Source organism: Equus caballus, chromosome 22 (genome assembly GCF_041296265.1).
Source record: "Equus caballus isolate H_3958 breed thoroughbred chromosome 22, TB-T2T, whole genome shotgun sequence".
NCBI classification, from domain to species: domain Eukaryota; kingdom Metazoa; phylum Chordata; class Mammalia; order Perissodactyla; family Equidae; genus Equus; species Equus caballus.
In genome coordinates, this window is record NC_091705.1 from 4,952,907 (window position 1) to 4,968,817 (window position 15,911).

Sequence of the window (15,911 nt, forward strand, 5' to 3'; positions counted from 1 at the left end):
CATGGAGGGAGTAAGTGGAACGAGAAGAGCAGGAAGGGCAAGTAAGGAAAGAAAAACAGAGCGGGGGGAGGGAAGCCGGTTTATGCAATACATGAATCATCTGCTGTGTATGAAAGAGCATTTCAGGGCCTGGAGGACAGTGCTTCTTAAGCTTTTTAAGTAAAAACATTTCTTTTGTATGAAAATATGTTATGGACTAATCCCTTTATAATAATAATTTTTTTTTTTTTTTTACTATTTCTTGACCAAAAAACAACATCATGAGAAAAAGTTAAAACACCCCCAGCTTCAGCCCACAAGGTTGGAAAGTACCTCATGGGCACACAAAGATGAAGTCAATGCAGATGTTGCAGTAACTGCAACAGCAGCGTTTCTCAGACCCTGCTGTGTTCCGGGGCTGCTGACTGCTCCGTAGGGACCATCGCCGTGAACCCTCACAATGACCCTCGAAGAAGCTATTACCCCTGTGCCTGTTTACAGACGAGAAAACCGAGACTCAGAGATAAGTAACCTCCCCGAGGTGTCCCAGCGAGGCAGAGACTGCTGTGTGGTCACGGAATCCATTTTTCTTCCTCCTAAGCATCCAGGTAGAATGTATTTCTCAGTTGCCCTTGCAGTCAGGTGTGACCATGTGAATGAGTTCTGACCAATAGATTGTATGGGGAAGTGGCCACAGAAACCTCCTACATGATCCCCTGCACTCTCTTTCTCTGTCTGGCAGCTGAGTGCCAAGGACCCAACAGAGGACTCTGAGGCCTTGGGGAGTGGTAGAGCCACAAAGTCAAAGGAAATTGGATTCCTGAATGATCATGTGGAAAGCACCTCCTGACCAGAAACATCCATTTTTGATTTTGTGTGAGCAAGAAGTCAGCTCTTATTGTGCTAAGATGCTGAGATGTGGGACTGTGTGTGTAACAGCAGCTGGTATTTACACTCCCCTCACCCCCATAGGCTGCAAGCGTTAATGTAGCAGAGCCAGGTCTAGCCAAGCAAAGTCTGTGAACTGACTGCATTGCCATACTACCCATAAAAAGCGAAACAAAGGAGAAAGTGACCAACGACCAACGTCCTTCTTAAATCTTCTGACCCCCATTCTTGGCACTCTCAGGAGATCTACCTGTCCCTTTATTTTGGCCTTTGAAAGAACAGTCAGCTGTAGACATGAACAGATGCAGGAATGGGGGGGGCCTGGGAATTTGGAAAGGGAGGTGGGGTGCTGAAAGAGAACTGAGGTGAACCACTTGGGCAGGAAAGGTGAAAAGAAGGTACATGCTGGGGCAGACTGCAGCTCAGCTGGACACCTGAGGGTATGGGGCTGGGACAGCTCTTCAAAAAAAAAGAAAAAGTTTCCATTTCTTTATCGAGATTTACAATTTGTTTCAATTATGGTATGTTTTTCCTTAAACTTCTGAATATATTTGTAATAGCTGCTTTAAAGTCCTTGCCTGTTGATTCAACAATGCTGTCATCTCTGGGTCTGTTTCTGTTGACTGATTTTCCTTCTGCTTAGGGGTCGTATTTTCCTACGATTTTGCTAAGATCTTCTGACTGTATACTATGAGTTGTGGATTCTGTTGAGTGCTGAGTATTCGGGCAGGCAGTAATTTCCTTGCAGATCAGTTTGATCCCTGGAAGCTTGTTTTTAAGCTTTGTTAGGGTGGGTCTAAAGTAGCTTGTGCTGTGGAGCTTGCTTAGCTCTCCTTCCAAGGTGTGGCTTCAAGGATCTTGACTCATTGCCTGGAACATTCAGTGATGTCTTTCCACTCTGGCCAATAAAACTGCAGTCTCTCTCTGCCCTAGCCAAGCTCCAGAAACTCCCGTTAGCCTACAGCTCCCAAGTGATTGCTCTCCCCCAGGCCCTGTGGATGCTTGCTCTGCACATGTGCAGCTTAGTATTTGGCCAAAGTGTCAAGGGGAACTTTATGCAGATTTCTGGAGTTCTTTCTCTGGACAACTCAGTCCTCTTTGGTATCCTGCCCCTCATACTGCAGCCACTCCAGCAGATCCAAACTCTGATTTTCAACTCCTCACCTCAGTGAGGATACCACGGTCTGTTTGCTCTCTGACTCTACAGTGTGGTCTGGAAAGTGCCTCCAGGTTGACAACCAGGGCAATAATGGGTCTCACCTTGCTTCTTCCCCTTCCTTCTGGGGCCACAGTCTTGTGCTGCATTTCAATGTCTGAAAATAGTTTTTTCCAGTTTCATAGTGGTTTACAAAGGAAGGGCTGGTCTGGAACTTGGTACTCCATCATGATTGGAAGCAGCAGTTATTTTCCTGTTATTCTGATTCTCTTGGATTTGGAAGGAGTCACTTGCCTCTTCCCTCCTTTCATACTCACTCCATGGTTGTTGTTGTTGCAAGCAGGCTGGAGGATACTCCAGTGGGGGTTCTTTGGGGAGAAGCCATCCTGTGCCGTGGATGGGAACGAGACCTCAGAGAGGCAATGAGCGTATGACAAAAGGTTGTGCCCTGCCAGCTGGAGCCAGCATGGGTTGGTGTTTGCTGCTCAAGTCCCTTTACTTGGCAGGATGCAGGCTGTTTTTTTCTTTTTTTAAGGAGGGGAGTAGGATGTAGCTAGGAAGAGTAGGAGGAGGTCTGGGCTAGGATATCTGAGGAACAGACCCAGTTCTGTCACCTAGAAGCTATGGGATGTTAGACAAGCCATTTGGACTCTGAATTCCATTCTCTCCTCTGTGAAGTAGAAGAAGTGGTCACGTTGCTGTAGAGCACCAGTGAATCATGGATGTGAATGCATCTTGTAAACCATGAAGCGTTTTCCTTTCAAGGGAGTAAGGTGAGGTATAGAGTACGATTTGTCCTGGACCCCAGCATCCCTCTGGAGACATCCAAAATTGCTGAAAGAAGCAACCAAGAGAAATAATAAGGGAGAGGATCCCTCTCCCTTCATCCCCCTCCAGGTCTACTTGGTCCATCTGTCTCTGAGGCAGTAGTGAGACAGCAGTAGTGAGGAGAGAGCCTGTCCTCCTTGGTGTGTGTGTGCGGGGGGCTCTTGGTCCAGAAAAAAATAGGCAACCCTGAGGCCTGCAGCTACCCTGGAGAGGCTCCCCAAGGGCTACCTGGTGCTGGTCACAAAGCTAGTTGGCTTTGGGCTCCTACAGAAGTGGCAAGCCTCTCTTCCTGTGAGGGTTCTGACTTCTCTCCCTCAGCCCCACAGGCTGCCACAAAAGGTCAGATGTACTTTCACCTGAGAGTCAGGGTTGGGTAATCTCTCTGGGCTCTAGGCTGAAAGATGGGGACCACCAGAGAGAGGTGCCAGTTTGGCCCCCAGGGCTGACCCCACAGGCTTTATCAGTAGGATCAGGCCATATGTCTTTGTTAACCCAACATGTGGGTTGCAGAGTGGAGAAGTGTACGGAGCCTGGCTAGTGCTAGAGCTTAACTCCCCTCCCAAATCACAGTCCTGAGCCTCAGTGGGAGAGGAGGTTTATTTATTGAGACATGGCAGTGGGGAAGGCAGAAAATAAAGCAGATTTTGGAAAACAAACACATTTAATTTGAGAGCATAATGAGTTAATTTCAACACCACCCCACTTGCTCTCCCCATCCAAAGATTAAACTAGAAATCATAGAGGTAGGAACTTCTGACTGTGATACAGGATTTTGCAGCTTTGTCATGAACCTCTCATGAACCCAAGTTATACGCACACCCTACTCCCAGTTGTATTTTTTTCTTGTTTTGAAAGTGAAATTTAAGCCTAACTTGATGTCATTAAACATCCTTCCCAATGTTTCTAACACAGCCCTGGGCAGCTGGCACACTTAAAAAAAAAATCTGTCTTTGCAAATTAAAATGATAATCAGGATTTGAAGAGGACAAATAATTGAATGAGGGTTTTCAGATCTAGTAATTTTAATTATGTAATTACTCTCTCGATGTCCACCTACACATTTTCAAGTTCGTTTCCTACCAGGCAGAAGTTCTACTTTCCAGTAAAAGCACTTTCCTCCCCACTTGATTTAACAGACACGGGTGAACTGACCGAAAAGCAGTTGGTGTTTTTTTTTCTCCCAAGCACCGCTTTTGTGAGTGTGTTCCGCATCAGGAATGCAAACATCTGAGTCTGTAAACACATTTTGCTTTCTGTGTCTTTCCTGAAATTGCAAGAAAGCAAGCTTTGAGCTACTGCACGCATCTCTATTTAAAGCCCAGGATTTCTACTTAATTATAATACACACCCTTCCATTGTGAGAAAGAGAGCTTTACCTTTGTCAGATCCTAACTCGCTTTGCAGAGCAGTCTGGCTGTCAGTGAGGACTCTGGCTCAGCCACCCAAGACTCTGCGGTAATCCCAGACGGCTCTGGAGTGGGTCAGAGTGGCTCATCACTTTTGAAAAGGCAAGCTCCATTTTCTGCTTTGGTCAGTAATGATCATCCACCAGGCACATTAGAATAAATCACACAGTAGGTACAACACTGTTATATAGTTCCCAACTATTACAGAATTGTTCCAGCCCAAGCCTTTTTTTCCTGGGCCAGTTGGGTGGGACAATCCCGGAAAGCAACACGCCGTGGAGAAGCTCACAGCCTCCTCGCTTGGGTGGCTGCACGTCGGCACAAGTTTGTGCAGAGAATTTCAAGGGCCTTGCATTTAATAATGAAAGGGAAACAACATTCAAAGGCAGATGGAGACATCACCTCACTAAATTCTAGAGGAGTGGATGAACAGCGAGAAAAGACATCTTCGCCCACGCCAAAATTTGCCCAAAAGGGGGAAAAGGGATAGAGGTGACACTTTTAAAACATCATCTGTGAATACACGTTGAATGTTAGTTCTGTGTCTGAAATGTCAGATTGGTAGCTTGGGATCCTTATTAAAAAATTCTGAGCCACAAATTTATATACTAGTGTGAAAATATTGACTAAAAGAATCATTAATGGAGCTTCCTTAGAGCTAAGCTAATGTGCCAAACATTTCATGAAATAGAATCAGGTGACTTGAGAAGAACATTTAATTGGGAGAAAAACTTGGCTGCCCAGTAAACTAGACTGGGGTACAGATAGAGGTCTGCTTCTGTCTGAGGGAGAAGACCCTGCCTTCTGACATGTAACCATAATTGCAATGGTATGATAATAAATACAATCTAATTTATTATTTTTTTGTTTGCTTTTCTGAGGGCTTACCATGTGGCATAAGGTAACATGAGACACCAAGATGAAGAACATTGTTACATTTTTGTTGACGCTGATTGTTGGGGCTCCTATGTAAGGATAGAAAACTCATCGTCATCATCATCAACGTCATCGATAACAGTTATCGAGCACTCATATGTGGAGTGCTGCTTGAAGCACTTTACGTATTTTATTTCAGTTGACTCTCACAACAAGCCTCTGAGGTAGGCACTGCTACTGTGCTCATTTCTGAGACGGGGAGAATGAGGCCTAGAAGGGTAACTTGCTCAAGAGCACAGAGTTAGCAAGCAGCAGAACTCAGCTGTGTAGACACACGTACACCAACCACTAGCAAGACGCAGCCGGCGCTGTTGGAGAGGCATAAATGGAATGCGATGGTGGTTGAGAAGGGAGAGGTCATATTTGGTTAAGGACAAGGGCAGGCTTCAGGGAGGAGGTGGTAGTTCAAAGGGGCTTGGACATGTAAGAAGGGTTTCATTGGGTGGAGACCAGGGACTGGTGAAAGGAGGACACTCTGGTAGACAATTTCATGAGTGAATATTCAGGCTGGGAGTTGCCCCGTTTACAGAGGTCTCTGTCCCAATGCTCAGGATTGGGGCTTGTACTGTATGACCTCATGTCACCAAACAGTGATCACATGATCCAAAAAAGTGGGTTTCTGTATCTCAAAAATTGTTAATCAAGACAATGTCTACGTGGAAGAAAAGGTGAGCAGAAGATTCCAGAGAGGGCAGCTTCGAGGGTATGTTTGGGGAAAGGGGAGCATAAGTTTCCCTGTGGGTAAATAGTTGGCAGTAATGATGGAAAATCAAGAGAGGACCAACAACTGCTAGGGGATCCATGAGACAGACCTACTGTGTGTCCAGTGTCTTTACATACCTTAACTCATTTCATCCTAAAATAACCCGACAAGGTAGATATGCTTATTGCCATTTTACTGATGAGCACATTAAGTACCGAAAGATGAGGTAACTTACTTGAGACCACATGGCTAGTTCAGTGTAGGCACTGGAGCATTTGAATCCAGGCATCTCTGATTTCAAAGCCTGAACTCTTTCCACTCCACCAAAGAAGGCTAAAGCCCCTCATGGAGCGTCTTGAATGCCAGGCAAGCGTCCTTGTCAAGTGGAGCAGTAGTGTGCTTTAGAACATTTGACCCAGCAGAGATGGTAGGATGGACTGAGGAGGCGAGATGGGACTCAGGGAGAACTGTTGGGAATGGGAGTCTGAACTCGTGATGGCAGAAGAAAGAGAAGTCTAATTCTAGACAGTGTTTAGAATTAAAATCAACAGGTCAGCGGTTCTCAAAGTGTGTTCCCAGGCCATCAGCATTAGCATCTCCTGGGAACTTGCTAGAAATACAAATCCACCTACTCGATCAGAAATTTCAAAGGTGGGTCCAGAAATCTGCGTGTTAACAAGATCCCCAGGGAATTCTCATGCCCCTTCATGTTTGAAAAACTCTGTAATAGACCATATTTGTGGACTGGATTTGAGAGGTTGGGAGGGGTGTCATGGATGCAGATTAAGGGTAGCCATATCTCTAAACCATTTGTTTTCCTATGGCATTTTCCCCTCCCCCCAGCCCCTGGCAGCCACCATTCTACTTTCTGTCTCTATGTATTTGACTAGTCCTGGTACCTCATACAAGTGGAATCATACAGTATTTGTTTTCTCGTGACTAGCTTTTTTCACTTAGCATAATGTCCTCAAGGTTCATCCATATTGTAGCTTGTGTCAGAATTTCCTCCTGTTAAAGACTGAATGATATTCCATTATACATATATACCACGTTTTGTCCATCCAGTCATCTGCCAGTGGACATTTGGGTTGCTTTCACCTTTTGGCTGTTGCGAATAAACCTGCTACGAACATGGAAGTACAAGTATTTCTTCAGGACCCTGCTTTTAATTCTTTTGGGTATATATCCAGAAGTAAGATTGCTGGATCATATGACAATTCTATTCTTAATTTTTTGTAGAACTGCCATACGATTTTCCTATATTGGTTGCACCATTTTACATTCCTAACAGTGCATAAGAGTTCCAATTTTCTCCGCATCCTCACCAACACTTATTTTCTTTTTTTGATTGAGGCCATCTTAATGGATATGAAGTGGTATCTCATTGTGATTTTGATTTGCATTTCCCTAAGAATTAATTATGTTCAGTATTTTTTCATGTACTTCTTGGCCATTTGTATATCTTCTTGGGAGACACGTCTATTCAAGTCCTTGGCTCATTTTGATTGGGTTCCTTGGAGAGTTCTCATTTTTAACCATCTTTCAAAGACTGTGATCAGAGAGGTCTGGAAGGTGACCCAGGTATCTGTAGGTTATAGAAGCATCACAGATGTTTCTGAAGCAAGTCTGATTTGAAAAGTACTGTGTTATGTGGCAAGAGCTTCACCTCTGCCAACTCAATTAAGCATGAACATGTTCATATAAACGATCCAAGGAGAAGTTTAGAACTCCCTCATGTTGTCCAGTTTCTCTCTATGTCAAGTAGAGTCACTATGATTTTATTTTGGTTCATGGGTAGTCTAGCTCCCTTCCCTCTTTATTTTTAGACAACCTCAAGGAAGTTAACACTGATCACCAGTGGCTGAGGGAGAATAAGGAAAGTCTAACAAAGCAAGAGTTTTGGTTAGGGTGGAGGCTGAAACTATTCTCCATGGGTGCAGTGAATTTCCTATTTTTTTTTTAAGGTTATAGCTTAACTTTTTAAAATTTTTGCTGGGAAATATTTGCTCTGAGCTAACATCTGTTGCTAATCTTTCTCTCTTTTTTTTCCTCCCGAAACCCTAGTACATAGTTGTATAGTTGTGGGCCCTTCTAGTTCTTCTTTGTGAGCCACTGCCACAGCATGGCTACTGATAGACAAGTGGTGTGGTTCCATGCCTGAGAACTGAATGAATCCAGGCCATTGAAGTGGAGCAGGCCAAACTTTAACCATTACACCATCAGGGCTGGCTCATGAATTTCCTATTTTGGTTCTCAGGATCATAGTCCATGAGCAAGAGAAGAACACACTTCAAGAACTTCTGAGAGAAAACACCATACCCAAGATATGACCAAGGCGGATCAGGAAGAGTACGCTCTCGTAGGTGGGTTCAGCCACTGGATTTCACACAGGAAGCCTGGAACTCAGAGGTGTCAGTCAGCCAGAGATATGTTGTTTGCAAGTGACAGAAATACACCTCGAAGTGACTTGGGGTAAAAGGACACACTGATGTCTCATGTAGTGGGGAAGGCCTCAGGGACACCCCATGACACATTCTCTATTGACCTCTCTTGTCTCTGTCTCTCTGAATGTCAAACTGGAAGGAAACGCAGCTGCTGAGAGGTGCCTAGTCCAATCACCTATGTTTCCTCAGCTCCAGTTTGAAAAATTCCAGGACAGGGGATTCCAATTGGTCTGATGGGTCACTTGCCTGTGGATGGACCACTCAACTGTGACTGGGATAAGGGTGGCTCAGATCGTCAGTCCATGAGAGCTCTATTCCTGGGTTGGGGTAACAATAGTTTCTCCTAAAGAAGGGAATCCTCTTGCAGAAGGAAGGATGGAAAAACAACAAAGAGAGCACTGTTAATTCTCTCACATCGGACATGGGTTGAGGAGTCGTTTGTGTTGACTAGTAATGTGGGAGGATTGGACACGTGCAGGGAGGATGGCATGGACATCAGAACATCTTGTCCAAGCAAAGGATATCCCTGCTACCGATGGATCTCTAGGCCAGCCAAAAGCTTCTCTCAGGGACAGGAGGGGGTTAATTTTGACCTGGAGGAGAAAGCGGCTAAGTTAGACTGGTTTTCCAGAAGCAGTCCCTGAAACAAAGTGTAACAGATTCATTAAGAAGTGATTCCAGGAAAATTCAGGACAGGAGTGGGGAAGTAGGGCCAGGACAGCTGAGCAAAACTTGGTATCCAATACAATCTCATGGAGGATAACTTTGGCTCAATCCTTCAGGAGCTCGAGAGTCAAGGTCAGACTCAGAGTTGTCCTGCTCAGCAATGGCATGTAAAGCCCCGGACGCTTCCAGCTCTCCGTGCTCACAAGCAAAGCGGGCTCCAGCAGCTCAAGGGCTGTCCTCCGACAAAGAGATGCAGGTGCTGGCTGTTGAGAGTGAATGCACACGGGAGGTGGTTTGCATAAAAATAACAAGGAATTGTAGCAGACACGGGCAGAGCACTGATAGCATCTGCTACATCCACACACACTCTTATTCAGTCTTCAAAATACTGAAAAGTGTCATTTCTAATATAGTTGCCTATATAGGTAAGGGCCAGCTTAATCAGAAGATCTGGTGTAATCGGTGACAATTAGGAACACCGAGAGAGGCATAAATACGCCATCAAGACTCAGTGGTACCTATAACAGTGTGCTCACTACAGTTTTGATAGTTCAAGAATTAAAAAATATATTTTGATGGTTCAATAACAAAAGAGAGTTTTTATGAAAATAGGCCTGGGTCGCATACTCTGCACAGATAGCACCTTGAATGTTCTGTTTAGCTCAAGATTCTACCAGCTGGGCCAGCTTTGGTGACCCCTGCTGGACTCTGGCAGGTGTCTGTGGGCTGTCTGGTGACTGGATGATGGAAGATGGCCTCACTTACAAGTCTGATGGGTGGCAGGGTGTTGGGTCTTCCCTACGCGTCTCTCATCTTCCTGCACGATAGCTCAGGTTTGTTCACATGGCCATCTCCAAGTGCAGCAAGAGTGTGGGTGCTGAACGCTTTCCAAATTTCTGCTCACGTCACACTTATTGATGTTCATTGGCCAAAGCAAGTCAATCAAATCCTCAACCAATTGCAGAGTCAGGTCTGGAGGGCACTACCAAAGGGCGGGTGTGGGTCTAGGGAGGGGGAGAATTGTGGCCATTTGCCATCTCCCTCAGCCATATTTTGTGGGTACTTGTACTTATACATAGCTTCTCAGAGAACTTACCAACTTTTCAAAGAAATGGAAAAAAGGGAAATGCCTACATCCCTTTGTATGAAATTATTTAGTTGAAGCCTTGAAATATATATGCTATGTTAAAATCGTAAACCCATACATAGATTGTCAGGAATGCAGGTGGATGTATACGTTAAAAAGCAGATTTTACAAAATGCCTTTGGATACTATCGCCTGTCTAGACACAGCAGTGTCTGTACATTTCTAAAAGGATAATGATTAGCTAAGATACTAGAACACCTTTTTCAGTACTCCTGTTTGTGTGCATCTGGTCTGAATGAATCCATAGCTTCCTAAGGGCTTTATAACCTTCCCTAACTGGTGGTCATGGCACATTTTCAACAACCCCGTTCCCCACACTTTCATTTGACTTTTAATTCACTTATGGGATAACCAGTTTGGGGATTACAGTATTTTATTTTTAAAATAGGAGCAACATTTGGCTCTCAACCTCAATAAGGACCCTTCCCTCACCTGGCGTTAGGTCCCACCGTTCTCCACTCAGGAGGATAGTTCGTGAGGCTTTTCCTTGTCCTCTTTACCTTGGCTGGGGACACGTGAAGTGTTCGCATTTTACTTGCTTTGCCCACGGCTTGAGGTAAATCAGTGTGCTTCTCGTTCTGTCAGTGAACAAGCCAGAGTCTGCAAAACAAAATAATTTGGAAGCAAGCTCACTTGGTGTTTGTGAGTATTGCTTCGCTTACTTGGGTACACCCTATATTTTCCCTGTGGTTAATTCCTAAAAAAGTTTTGATCAAAAAGAAATCAAGAGGGGTGGCCCATGGCACAGTGGTTAAGTTTGCCGTGCTTTGCATTGGTGGCCGTGGTTTGTGGGTTTGGAACCCCAGTGCGGACCCCTACAACACTCATCAGCCATGCTGTGGCAGCGACCCACATGCAAAATAGAGGAAGACTGGCACAGTGGTAGCTCAGGTTTAATCTTCCTCAAGCAAAAAAAGAGAAAGATTGGCAACAGATGTTAGCTCAGGGAGAATCTTCCTTAGGAAAAAAAAAAATAATTGACACATTTCTATAAATGTGGGGCCAGCAACACTCAACAGAAAAGTAACCTACAAAAACCTAAATAAGTAACCTAAAAAAGCCCTTTGGATGCCAAATCCAGACCCCGAGTAATAATGATCTTTTTTTCACTCCTCCCTGATTAAGCACAAATATTTTTCTTTTAAGTCTCTTCTTGTGGTGTAGCAATGTTCCAGTGCCCTCCTCACACTGGGAGGAGCAGTTTCTGCCTATTTGTCCTTGTCCGAAACAGGAGCATACAGTTTTAAAATGAGACACGTGCCGCCATCCCTGTCTCCCCGCCAACCCTCAGCATCTACCTTTTCCATGCTGTTTCTGTCTGTTGAACTGAGTCACCTGCCAGTGGTGGAGTCTGTGTCCAGAAAGCAATGATACCCTGATGGTGCCCTCAGCCAGCTTTGAATGCAAAGCCTGGGTCAGAACCCACTGTGGCTGCCCAGCCTCAGCAGGCCACCTGCACACGATGCCATAGATACTCCACAGTAAACTGCTTCGGCTCTGCCTCGAGCAGGACTCCACCTGGTTCTGGAGAGATGGCCCATGACAAGAGCCCTGCCTACCCTTAAGAACGCATTTGGGAAGTAGGGCAGAGGCCGAAGCCATGACAGGCGAGGGTACGGTGGACGATAGCCCTCAACTGTCCTAGCAGAAATGCCGGTGAGCTGAAGACTGCAGCCCGTGACAGACAGCTCCTTATTTGTAAGTAGTTAATGTTTCTTAGCAAGCACTTCTAAAAGAAATTGGTATGTAATGACAGCACTCACTGGAAAACAGGCCGATTAGAAAATGCACTAACTTATCTGGTATTCATTTGAAAAGTAAATGGATGCGCAGCAAGGTGAGAGTTCACTATCAATTCAAATATTTTCCCGTAACAGGCTCTAGCACTCCTGCTTTAATTCAAGCAGAAACACAAGTATGAATAATCAAACTAGATGACGCTCATCAAGAACCTTTGTGCCTTGCACCATTTCAAATGGTCATTGAAGCTTAATGGCAAAAAATTTACATTCTTCCTTTAATTTGTATTCTATTCCTTCCTCTGAGTGATGTGATCGTGGCTTGCTTCTGCCCGCTGTATTATTTTGATGCAAATGCTGTGTTGTGTGTGTCTGAGTCCAATTTCCTGGCTTTTGCAAGGAAGAGGAGTGACTGTGGAAATAGTTCAAAATCAGGGTTATTTGGAGAGTTTATCACTACTGCTCCTAATGAGTGAAACGATACCATTGATGAGCCCACTGTGTGGAGACACCTTGATGGCCCGAGGCTAACAGATGCCCACAAAGAAAAATAAAATCAACAAGAAAATCAGTTTACTTGTCTCCCTTTCCCCAGCTCGAATATTAGACTTTACGCTGGTTGCCCTCTACAAAAGAATTAAAAAATTTGTAATTCAAGCAAACCTCCCTTTCCTGCGACATACTCACTGGGGAGGAACGCTTTATTGAGATACAGGGATTGCTGGCCAAACACTGCAAACAGCGGGCCCCAAGGGCGATCCTGGAATGTAATGTATGCACAAACTAATTTATGATACTGTGACTAATTTACATTTCTTGTGCCTAGAGTTGCCTAGCTAATTACAGGGATGTTTTCTTAACTTTAGTAATTACGCTCTGCGCTTTCACCAGGCAGCAGAGCAAATGAGTGAGGGCGGATCGCGCAGTACTCGGGCCGGGCGCGTCCAGGCGAGAGGGGACCGCGCGCCCGCGCCGCAGGGCCAGCATCCCTGATCAGAAGCCTCGCCAGCTTTGACCAGCGCCCACAGGCTGCCTCGGAAGCATCTGGAGAAATTTTTGAAGGAACGCCCCGTAATTAGATGGACTGGCTTAATTAGGAGAAGTTTGCGGGCAGAGCGACGCCGGCGGGTCTGCGCTGGGATCTGAAGGTTTGCAGCTTCCTCCCGGGAGGCCGCAGCACAAAGCTCTGCCCGCTGAGCGCGCCCACGCTGGCGCGTCTGTACTTCCAAAGCGGCCCCTGTGGGGTGTGCGAGTCCAGGGCGGGGGCCAGAGGCCTGCCCGCCGGCAGCAGCCTTGCCGAAACAACAGCAGGCACGCTCATCTGGCTTTCCCCCACCACAGATAGAGCGAAGCAAACGGGAGGAAAACTCAGATGTGGTCGCTCTGTGGAAGCTGGCTTTTGGAGGCATTTTTGAGATTGGGAGGAGGGCGGGGATTGTGGACCATGATATTTGTCTCATTCGAGAGCCCCCTTCCCCAGGACATAATGCTACATCCCAAGCAAACACTTAGCTCTTTAGGAACCAAGGTCTTAACTGTCCAATCCCGTAAGTCAGAGCTTTCCAGCAAACTTAGAAACACTGCCCTGACCCTGTATAATTAGGCTGCCCAGGATGGCAGAGGAATGACGGTGGGGCTGGAGCGGTGGGCACAGCACACCTCTGGGACCCGTAAGGCCTGTAGACAGAACCTTTCCATAATCAGGAACCACAACGGCCAGAAGGAGAAAGGAGAAGTCAGTCGCCAATGCATCACAAACTCATCGTGTTTACCTACTCTGCTCATGTTCTGGAAACATCTCTCTTTCCTCCCACATGGGGAGGCAGCAAGGGAGAGGCTGAAGGCTGTGAGTGTGTATGTGCATGTGTCAGTTGTTTTCTCCTCAGCTCAGCGATTTTTGCTTTCTGGGACATCAAGGCTGTTTATTTTTGACATACTATCAGAAAACACGGAAAGATTCCAGTAATCTGTTCCCACTTTGCCAAATTAAAATGATTCCCTCTGCTTTATAGAGATGAGGTGATTTGTACAGCAGGCCGTTCAAGATATAAAAAATGATCTGTCCCCAAATATCTCATTAGCTGCAAACATTTGATGAAATGCACTTCAGGCCTCTCATGATATCAATTTTAAACTAAGCCAGCCAGGTAACCTGAATCACAGCCGACCACGCTGAGGACCACGCTGCTGAATTTTTATTGTACCATTGAAAAACATTAAGGGGCTTTATTTTGAAATTCTAAAAATAGATTTCAAATGCATTTGAAAACACTTCTTCACAAAATGATGAAACCTACAGCAGGGCTGCTACTAAATCCCTTTTTCAAGTTTGGCTTCCCAGTTAAAGAATTAACGTTTCAGAGGACACTGCCTTCGGCTAAATCAAAAGAAAAAGAAATGAGTAGAGAGAATGCAAAGGAATGGTGGACATATTGACAACATCTCAGACATCAACTAAGACATTTGTAGGGTAGATATTCATGCCAGTATGGCTTCCCAATCAACCCAGAAAGGAGAGGTACAAGCAAATCCCAAACGCTGGGTGGCATTAGCTCATGCCGTGCCTAGAATCCCAGTCAGCCGTGACACAATGGAACCCTCACTGTTGGATGTGTCTTCCTCTTAGAGCAGCCCATACTAAAAAAAAGTCCTTCTTTCCTTCATTCAAGTGAGGCTGATGTGCGTGCTCATGTGATGTGGAAGAAAGGAAAGCAACAAGAAATGTAATTATTTTGACATGTTCTTTTTAAAAAGATTATTCTTCCTACTTAATGCAAAGTGGTTTACACTGCCATTATGAGAGGGAGTCCACTGTCCTTGGTCTCTAAACTGCGAGCGCTCTGAAGATTCAATGCCAGACACAATCGGCAGTCACTAATAGTTTGATGACAAACTACAGGGAGGCATCATTTCAGAGCTGTGAGAAATACAGACCTTTGCCTCTTCCTTCCTTCCAGCATTCTCTGTGCCCTACATTTTATTCCATTTTACAAGGAAAAGCTCATTTTTACCTTGTGGGAAGGGGAAAACAATTTTGAGGGGATCTGTCCCTTATTCGTCCATCATTTTCTCCCCAAATGACTTTCATTTATCCTGAAACTCCATAGCACCCCCGCCCCGACTGTGTAATTCCTCTGAAATGAATTCTGGAGAGTTATTCCTCTGAATCATCGTAACGCCGTCCCGCCTGTTGGGAGAGCAGTTGTGGGTGCCTGTTAATCATTGTGTGTGAACAGTTGCTGGCTTGGGGGACAAGTGTGCCCATTTCTGTTCCCATCCCACTTTGTCTTGAAGACAGTCTGATGCTAGGAGACGGATACCTCAGAACCCCCAAACTCTGCTCCCTTTCGAGCCACCCTGCAGCTGCAGAGGGGGTCCAGATGTTCCCCCACAAAATGTCATTTGCAAGTAGGAGATCAAAGGCTCTCTGGGAGCTCATCGGCCTTACCATGCTCCTCGTGGCCTCCAGGGGAAGGAAGGGATCAAAGTCATAAACAGAGACCGTATCTCTGATGAATAATTTACATGCACGGTAGGTGGGAGTGAGTTAGTACATAAAGGTCCTTTTGAAGAGGAAAAAAATTGCTGCCTTTCCAGCAAACATTGACTTTGAGAGAAGCCTCTGAGAGGAAACCTTTCCACAGAGGGTTCGCCTCTGCTCTGACCATGACCGTGTGCTCTCAGAGCCACACGTGTGCACAAGGGCAAGACTGGCAGGTTGCGGAGGGTTTTAAACATGTATTTGTTCATTCACTGCCTAAATGGTGAAAGGGCTCAAACTGCGTGTCAGAGTTAATAACCCCAGCCAGAAGCCTGCCTCGGAAGACGTCCAGTGCTCTGCTGTTTCTTATCGTGAAAACTACCTTTTCCTACCGTGTCCACTCTCATCTCTCCGGGTTCTAATAAAGTTATCTGAAATTAAATACAGGCTTAAAATGCTGCCAAATCAAGAATCACACCGGATTTTCCTACAGAGTAATAATTATATTTGGAACAAAAGTGTGTTCAGGTGTATGTGT